The 9,642-nt window shown below is 49.8% G+C and overlaps 1 long non-coding RNA gene across 1 annotated transcript; it reads left to right on the top strand.

Moving 5' to 3' along the window:
* The first annotated feature begins 7,370 nt into the window (after window positions 1–7,370).
* LOC135424033 (uncharacterized) lies at window positions 7,371–8,254 on the top strand. Its single transcript, XR_010435063.1, has 2 exons — window positions 7,371–7,582; window positions 8,108–8,254. It is a non-coding gene; the product is annotated as an uncharacterized LOC135424033 (long non-coding RNA).
* The last annotated feature ends 1,388 nt before the right edge of the window (window positions 8,255–9,642 follow it).

The following is a 9,642-nucleotide window of genomic DNA, read 5'->3' on the forward strand; positions in this document are numbered from 1 at the left end:
GACAGTTTGTCCAGGAGGATCCTGGGAGAGAGAGGATTCAGGTGCTGAGCTGAGAGATTCTCTGCTGAACATTAAGAAAACATCCAGAAAGCCAAGAAAGACCAATTAAATGTTGCATGGTTCTCTCGCCTGCATGAGAAGAGCTCTCAAACTCTCCAGGAGACAGGAGCCTGTCTGTCACCAGCAAACTTTTCTTAGGCAGCAGCAGAAGTGACGTTTGAGGCTCTGAAGCACCAAGCAGGCTGAGCAGGCATCAATTAGTTTGAAGCTGAAGGGGTAGTCCTGGGAACATCAGAGGCAGGATTCAATATGTTTAAGGTGGGTGGCAGCTTATATGCCTGGCTGAGACAGTGTTTTAAAGAGGAAGTATAAAAATAATAATTAAAAAAACCGTCAGCAGCATTTAATGTGCAGGGGCTGAGTAGCATTTTCAACTTGTCTCCACCTCCTCGGAGCCATCAGTGCCTTCCCAGGTTCTACAAACGTACCTCTGCTGAGCACTGGGGGCCCAAAGCCCAGGTCCTGCAGGACATTCAGGGTCAGCTTTTACTGCAGGGTCAATCTGAGTGATGTGGGTTTGCAGGAGATGCTGCTCATGGGGTCCTGCCAAGGCTGGGATGGTGAATCTGTGAGTCAGGGCTTGAGAGATACTTGGTAAAAACCTTCCACTAGCCCAGCAGCCTGGTCTGCTGGAAGGTGTCCCTGCCCATGGCAGGGGGTGGAACGAGATGGGTTTTAAGGTCTCTTCAAACCCAAACCATTCTGGGATTCTGGGACTCTACTTGGTCCCTAACAAGTGTCTGGACCTTCTCTGCAGAGATGGGTGCTCAGGCTCGGTCTTTTTCTGAGCTTGCCCCAGACAATCAAGCTCTGGAGATGGCAGAGGTTTCCCTGAGCTCTCAGCAGTGCATCCAGTGCTCCAGAAAGGCCCTGGAGCCCTGGGGCATCTGCAGAGCAGCAGATCTTCCTTTAGGACAAGACAATCTCCAGCACAGGGACCAGCCCAAGGACCTAATGGTGGGGTCTCATCCAGGGTCCTAGCATGTGGAACAATTAGTTGGCCTGCAGGCCAACTTTTAATGCATCAGTTGGAGGGCACAGAAATCCACACCCAACATAACATCCCTACTCTCTGTGAGATCACCAGAGCAGGGAATTTACCCTTCTCTTCACATGTTAAGCATTCTGCAGATCCTACACCTCCATGGATGTACTGGAGATTCATGAAGCCAAGAGGGAAGCAGGCAAGAAGAGTTGAATTCTACAGTTTACTGTGCAGCAGATCAACCCAGAGGGATGTGCCTGTGGCTTAAGTGTCTTGCATTTATTTCTGGGGTTTTTTGTTCATACCTCAAGACCACTTAATACAAATTGTGTGTGATAAAAGTGTGTTTGAACCATGCAAGCCACTCCAGGTTCACAGCAGCTCCTGGAAACATTCACACTGACTGTGTAAGGACCTTATCCAAGAGCTGATATTAATGTGACATAATTAAAGAATGCATGTGCTAAACGATGAGGCTCTGCCACCCCCAGTGCTGACTGTGAGCTCTTGGAGTTCCTTCCTGCCATTAGGAAATGGCTGGGGCTGTCTCAGAGAAATAGCTACCACTAAGAAGGGGGAGACCTTTTCTTCCCAATTATCAGTACAAAGAGTTATTACCCAGCTGACTGTCAGCGTGTCTGGAAGGGGAATGACAATTTGTCCACATCAGTCCAAAATCAGGAACAGAGGAAGAATTCAATGCACTGAAAGGAAGGCTGGGCTCTGAAGGAATGTGGGAGCTGATGGGTTCCATCAAGGGCAGACAGAGCATGAGGAGTGTGGAGGAGGTGAGGGAGTCCCCATCCCTGGAGGTGTCCCAGGAATGACTGGATGTGGCACTCAGTGCTCTGGGCTGGGTGACAAGATGGGGATGGGGCACAGGGTGGACTCAGTGATCCTGAAGGTCTTTTCCAACCTAAATGATTCTATGATTCTGTGATTCTGAGGGTCACAGAGGTCCTGCCTCTCTGATCTGGGGAAGAGGAATAGCACAGAACCTTCTGCACAGAATCTTCTGCACAGAACCAGACTGCACAGGCTGGCCTGTGCCAAAGGAAATAAGGTTTCCTCCTGATCCTTGCAGAGTTTCTTTGCCCAAATCAAGTGGGCTGGGGAAGAAGCCATTAATTTTCAATTGAAGTCCTGATGAGCAATTTATTAGATGGTGCTCAAAATTGCAAAGCACCATTCCATAAAATGCCAAAAAAGAGCTTTTATAAAAAGAGGAGATTTGGGATGGGTTCAAACGCATGAAGGATCCCAGCATTGCCAGCAGTAGGAATTGCACTGAGATAAGAGTATAAAAATTAAAAATTGGACTGATTTAATTTTGTAATTGAAACATTTTCTCTGGATCAATACTTTCTTCTAGAATTCTTTTTTTTAATCTCAATAAAACCATATTTCTCACAATAAAAAAAAAAATGTAACTCTTTGTTGGAAGATTTTCAGCCAGCTCCACCTACTGCTGCTCACAGTGCTGATCCCTCCTCCCCAACGCTTCCTGACTCACTGATGCTTCCCTTCCTTCCCCTCCTCCCGACTGGAATGTGAAGCTGCTTCACAGCAGAGGTGGGAGCAGCCTCCCCCAAACCCGCTCTGTGATCAGGAGAAAGCTCAGGACTAGGCTTGTCTCTGTGTTGTGGAGAGGATCAGAGGACTGGACTGACTACTGGGAGAAGCCCAGAGCTGTCCTGTTTGGGAATGGCAGGACTGCTCCAGGGTCTTTCCCAGCAGGGGAGGGTCCTCAGGTGCAGTGTGCCCTGGGGCGAACCCTTGCTGTGCAGTCCTTCTTCAGGGGCTTTGACCTTATTTCATGTTTGTGGCTGAGGTTGTGTTGGGTCTCTGCAGGTGTCCTGTGTCTCCTGCAGGCAACAAGTCCAAGCTTTATCTTCCTTTGCATTTCCATTTCCCTTTCCATCTCCGGGCGGGGGCCCCCTGGTGGTCTGGTGGTCAGGATGCAGCGCTCTCACCGCTGCGGCCCGGGTTCGATTCCCGGTCAGGGAAACTCCCCCGGGCAGATGGAGCTCGTTCAGCCCTGTAAGGCCATCCATCCAAGAGAAGGTCACTCTAAACAAACCTACGTCCTGGGGACCTCGCTGCCACCGTCCAAGCTTGCTTGGCCCTGGCAGATGAACCTCAGGATTAAAGGGTGGGCTCAGTTCAGTGCACACTGTGTCTCACCTAAAAAATCCACTGTGCAGGCTCGAAGGGTTAAAGACCTTTCCCAAATCTTCGCTCATGAAGACTGGCCATACCATTACCATCTCCAGGCTCTGTGCTGGTAACCCAGGACAGACCACACTGGCCCTTCTCCATTCTCCTCTGGCTGCACACAACTCTCCATAAGTGGGGTTATCACATCCTGCAGAGCAGTCTATTCCAAGCTCTCTCTGATCCAACAGAGCACTTTGGGACCTGGAAGCTCTTTTTCCAAGGCCCAGATTCATGCAGAAGACTTGAGGAGGGTACCCTTGGGAGGCTTACTCTGCACAGACCCACTGTCTCAGGGACACTCAGTCCCCCAGGGGTCATTCCTGACAGGCATCCCCAGTATCAGACATCCCTGGGTGACACTGGATGTCCTCCATCCCGCTCACCTCCCACAGGAGATGGATCCCCTCTTACCAAGCGCTCCAGAGGACAAGGACCCCTGTTCATTCTGGCCTGTTCCTGGCAGGTGCAGGGACAGGAGCCCTTGCTCCACTGAATATTAATTCATTCTCCTCCCACACCTCCAGTGGCTCAGTTTATTTCTCCGGCCACCCAGAGAAACCCCTTTGAGGCAGTCTTTGCTCCACAGCCACGAGCAGGACATCAGAACACAGTAAGCACAGGAGAATTGTTCATTCTCATATGAAGTTGTTCATTCTCCACAACTTCTTAAGGCAATTCAGGCTTTTCTTTTCCTCACCATAATAATTCTTCTTTCTTTGCCAACCTATTTAATCTCCTGTCATACAGATACCTCTCCCTGCCATCACTGTCCAGGCATCCTTGTTGGTTTTTTGTAGAGATCCTCCTGTTTAGGAAGTGGCAGGAACTGAGAACAAACATCTTCAGGCAGGAATTAATTCATGGGCATCCAGCTGCACAGGTGTTTCCTTCCATTTCACAGGTTATTCTAAGGGCCAAAGTGCTGGATCCAGGTCCTGGCAAAAGAAGAAGAGCTCACAGAGTCATTGATCTGCTGCTTGAGGTCATGGAAAAAGGGATTCCTCCTGCCCCCTTGGGAAACCTGCTCCTGTGCAAAGTTACCCTGGGAGCTGTGTGTGCTTCTCATTTCTAACTCAAAGCTCCTCTGCTGCAGAGGGGGGCAATTAGGAAGAGACTGTGCCCTGTGAGGGGGGGGAGGCCCTGGCACAGGTTGCCCAGAGAAGCTGTGGCTGCCCCTGGATCCCTGGAAGTGTCCAAGGCCAGGTTGGATGGGGCTTGGAGCAACCTGGGCTAGTGGAAGGTGTCCCTGCCCCTGGCAGGGGGTGGGATTGGATGGGCTTTAAGTCCCTTCCAGCCCAAACCATTCTGGGATTCCAATTACTCAAAGATGAGATGTTGCTTCAGAACAACCTGGGACATGTTTCACACCATCCTCACATGGTCAGCTTTGCTCTTCTCTAGATAAAACAGCCTGGCTCAATCTCTCCAATCGTCTCTCCTATAACCTATTTCCAGCCTCTCATCACTCTCTTTTCATTTCAGCTCTCTTTTTTCCTCTGTGTTTCTCACAGTGCACTTCCCATGTGGGGATCCCTTGAGGACCCACAGCTCTTGCTGCTAAGTGGGGGTCTGGGGCAAAGTTTGTCCATCCCATTTGTAGACCCACTGTCATGCCCAGATCAGTCTCTGCAATGGTCACTTGTCTCACCACACCTCAGTTTGGGCATTTGATTTCTCCTTGTGCTGACTTCTCACTTGCCTTTATGACATTTCATCTCGTTGGGTTTTATTTTTACATCACCCCTCATCCAAGTTTGGTCACAAAGCTGATTTTTTTTGTTGCCTCAACACAGTTGTGATGCTACTTCAGTGCTTTGGGTTCTCAAGAGGAGTTGGTGCCTCTGGCAGTCACGACGTGGGGCTCACAGGAGAGCAGCCCCCTGCCAACCCGGCAGCTGGAGGCCAGATGGGATACCCTGGGCAATCTAAAATGGAACAGATGTCCACATTTAGGCATTTAGCTGTGTCTGATCAGTCCCATCATCTAAGCTGTTGATAAAAAGATTGAAACAAATAGCTGGCTCTTCAATCCCTGTGAAATTGTGGCACTGTAAACTGTGCTAAATTGTCCAGCTGGAATCATTTGCTGTGAGGTCAGAGAGCTAGAAAAGAACTGAAAGATTGAGTAGCATCAGGAAATCTGTTCTTTACCTATGACAACAGACAATAAATTTGTATCCCTATTCTTGCAATCTCAGTGAGTAATTTTATTATTCATTAAAACTAAAATGGTGTCACGTATATAGATATGTTTTTATGAGTCAAAGAACATGGGATTGTTGATACGGGTTTTGCATAGTTTACATTTGTGAAACAGTATTAACATGAATTCCATTAAGTTCCTGTCTATTGTCTGTGTGGGTGTTGCTCTGATTTTGCTGAATTATAAGTTCAAAAATTTTTCAATGAACTGGGCCCAGAACAGACACCTGAGAGATTTAAATCACTTTCTTGAGCAGATTTCTGACACTAAATTCAAAGTCTAATGTTTTTTAAATGGTGCCATGCTGTATGATTTGCTTTCAATCCTATTTCCCTACTTGGAGGACACTCTCCCGTCAGATTGTGTCAAAAGCCTTATGAAAGTCGAAATATATCATATCTATCACTTTCTGCTGTCCATAGGCCACCGACCCCATTAAAGAAAGAGATTAGATTACTTTGACATGATTTGTTCTTGACAAGTCCATGTTGGCTGTTTCCCACTGCCTTTTATCCTCTGAGTGCTTATAAAGTGATTGTTTAATAATTTGCTCCAGTATTTTCGAGAGTCTCAAAGTCAAACTGATGGTCTGTAATTCCCTAGCTCTTCCTGTTGCCACATCTCTCCAATGTGACCTGTGGGTTACAGGACACTCCCCCATTCTTAGGGAAGAATACTGGCCATGGCTCTTAGGATGTAGGAAAGCCACACGTGCTGGAAAACCCCTTTGTAGCATGAGCCCATTTCATGTTTCCTGCATGACTCCATTTGGGAATGGGCAGAACTGGGGGGCAGGGATCTTTCCACCATTATTGGACCCACAGGAATGCTGTGCTAGTCTGGGAGCCCCTGGGAGGCTGAGTAACAGCTGAAGGAGCTGTAAAACCTCCCAGTCAATTGGCCTTTCCCATTCCCATTGTGGGTTGGCAGCATGTCGGCGATGCCGAAATCTCGGGCATTTTGGGAGCGGGCGGGCGGTGTGAAGGAAAACAGCATCTGCTGCAGCTCCAGGGCTGCTGACGTCACGCCAAAGGAATTTTTGCTTCCCATCTTCCATTCAATCCTCCGCCCCAACCATTTCATAATGGGAATGCCACCCCAGCTGAACTTCCCTGCCCAGGGCAGGGACTCCACTGAGGAGCAGAGAGGAACTGGGATAAACTGGTGCTTTCCTGGCAGTGGTCAGGTGAGGGAGGGGATTGTCCTGATCTGCTCTGCCCTGGGGCGGCCTCACCTCAACATTGGGGCAGTTTGGGGGGACACAATGGAAGGAAGGGATTGAGCCATTGGAGAGTGTCCAAAGGAGGCAACAAAGATGGGGAAGGGCCTTGATTTGAAGGCGTGTGAGGACACTGAGGGCACTTGGTGTGTTCAGCTGGAGCAGAGGAGACTGAGGGGAGAGCTCAGTGCAGTTCCAACTGCCTGGGCAGGGGCAGAGGAGGGGCAGGGACTGAGCTCTGCTCTGGGGGGACCAGGGACAGCAGCCAGGGAATGGCTGGAGCTGTGTCAGGGCAGGCTCAGGTTGGATCTCAGGCAAAGGTTCTTCCCCCAGAGGCTGGTTGGGCACTGCCCAGGCTCCCCAGGGCAGTGGGCACAGCCGCAAGGCTGCCAGAGCTCCAGGAGGGTTTGGATGATGCTCTGGGGCACAGGGGGTGACTCTTGGGGCTGGGCCTGTGCAGGGCCAGGAGCTGGACTGGATGATCCTTGTGGGTCCCTTCCAACTCAGCGTATTCTGGGATTCTGGGATTCTGTGACTTTGTGAAGCCACTTGCTCTGGCACAAGACAATACTCTGCACTCCTAAACGTGAAGTATCTCTGAGAAATCCTCCAGGCAGAGATGCTGTCAGCGAGGGCAGGGGCAAGCCCTGCTCCAGGGCTTACCAGCCACTGGAGGGAGCAAATCTGTATCCAGCGAGTCTCTCATTCTGGGGAATTATCCAGGGAAGGAAAGTTTTCCCTCTTCCTCTGTGTTGTTTTTAATTTATAGGAGGAAATATGGCAGTTGGCACAGCCCCCGAGAAGGACTCAGGCTTGGGTGAATCACAGGATGTCACCCCACCAGCCCCCAACCCCGCATGGTTCCCAGTGCCAGCCAGAGCCCTGCCAGCACCCAAAGGTACAGGAAGACACACCGACCTCCAGCAACCTCAGGGTGATCCAAATATGGGTTTGATTGTGTTTGTGGGAGTCTTGGTGCCTTCTGTAGTTGTGTGAGTAAGTTAAAGTGGGGAAAAGCAATCCCAGGAATTGCTGCTGGGGCTCTGCTGGCATCCAGGCTGCATCCCAGTCTGGGGGGCCAAATGGGGCTCTGCAGGGTTCCAGGTTTGGCAGGGGGTCACAGGGACTGGGATTTCTGTCCGTGGGCATCCAGGAGGACCACAGGGATGGTGAGACCCTGCAGGAACCTCCGTGTCCTTCACCTGAGGGGACAGTGAGCATCATTTCAGGAAGGTGTCACCATTTCAGCATCCCCCCTACACCAACACATTCACACACAGAGAGATTCAGGAATGTTTTATGGCCAGATTTTCACTCAGGTCTTCTTAATAGAGAAAAATAGCAGGTAGAGAACTTCTGCAGTGCCTGGCAGAGATGGCAACTGATAGAGAGATAATGAAGGCTTTATTCTCCATTTGTTTAGCTGTTTAGGAGGGGAAAAAATGAGCAAGAGCTTGTGGAGAACCAGTGACGTGCTTCTGGATGTCTGATAAAATAGATGCTATCTAATTCCTCCTCAGAAGTTAATTTGCTGCAGCAGCCAATTGAAACAACAAAGCTTGGAGCACCCTTTGGTGAGTTATTTGGTCTCCAGGAAGCACCTTGTGAGCCATAAACAAACCAAACCCTTTTAATTGGAGCTCAGGATAAGCCTATGAGCTACAAAGACATTTGACTGGTTCCTGCGGTAATCAAGTTTAGTCATCATTATGCAAAACTAATTAGCAAGTCAGAATCCTTTTTTTGTCATCACTAAACCATTGCTGCATTTAGAAATGAGATCCCCAAGATCTTCCCTTTCCCTGCCCTTTCCTGCTGCTATTCTGGAATTAAAGCTTCTCTTTCCATCACGACAAAGGATGTGGTGGATATAAAAAAATGTCGTCTGCGACTCTTTCCTAAAATGTCAAAAGCTGAAAAATACTTGGGTTTCTTTCCCAATTATTCTGTTCTTGGAATTCATTATTGCAGTAAAAATGTGAGAAGTTTTGAGCAGTTTATATGACTTCTGAAAATGCATTTTTGCCCCTGCAATCTTTGGCAAGCAGGGTTTCCAATTTGTCAGAACTGTTTGCTTAAAATTTCTGTTTCCAAAGTGGACTTTGGACAAACGTTGTTTGTTTGTTTGTTTGTTTGTTTTCCAATTCCCGGCAGCCAGAAGCATTGTGAAAACATTTAACAAAGATTAAAAAAAATCTGCTCCAAAATAAGAAACACCCTCAGTTCCTGCTCAGGGTGTTTGTCCTGCTGAGCACAGCAAGGGCTCCCCAGGTCCATGGTGGCTCCAGCACCAGGAATCCCAGGAGCCCATCCCAGCCTGCAGGTTTCTGGAACCTGCCTGAGCAGCACTGATCCCTCTGCTGTCGTGGTGGAGCTGAGGACTTCCCACGGCGGGGTCTGGACACTGTTTCAGTCTAATGTGTCATTCCCCAGGAGCAGGTGCCCTTGCTCTCACCCAACCTCCTCACCTCTGATTTTCCAAACACCAGGATTTGCAAATTTTCCTCCTGGTAGACATCCACTCCTGGTAGCAGAGACCTTGTCCTGTGTAACTTGAGAGTAGCTCTGATGAGGAGCTGAGGGAGCTGGGGGGGCTCAGCCTGGAGCAAAGGAGGCTCAGGGGGGACCTTCTGGCTCTGCAACCCCCTGACAGGAGGGGGGAGCCGGGGGGGGGTCGGGCTCTGCTGCCAGGGAACAACAGGACAAGAGGGAACAGCCTCCAGCTGCACCAGGGGAGGGTCAGGTTGGACATGAGGAGGAGGAATTTCTCCCTGGAAAGGGTGGTCAGGCCTTGGCAGGGGCTGCCCAGGGAGGTTTGGAGTGCCCAGCCCTGGAGGTGTCCCAGGAAGGCCTGGCCGTGGCACTCAGTGCTCTGGGCTGGGGACAGGGTGGGGATGGGGCACAGGGGGGATTCCATGGGCTGGGAGGGTTTTTCCAACCTCAGTGATCCTGTGGTTC

Source organism: Pseudopipra pipra, chromosome 18 (assembly GCF_036250125.1).
Source record: "Pseudopipra pipra isolate bDixPip1 chromosome 18, bDixPip1.hap1, whole genome shotgun sequence".
In the NCBI taxonomy this organism is placed as follows: Eukaryota; Metazoa; Chordata; class Aves; order Passeriformes; family Pipridae; genus Pseudopipra; species Pseudopipra pipra.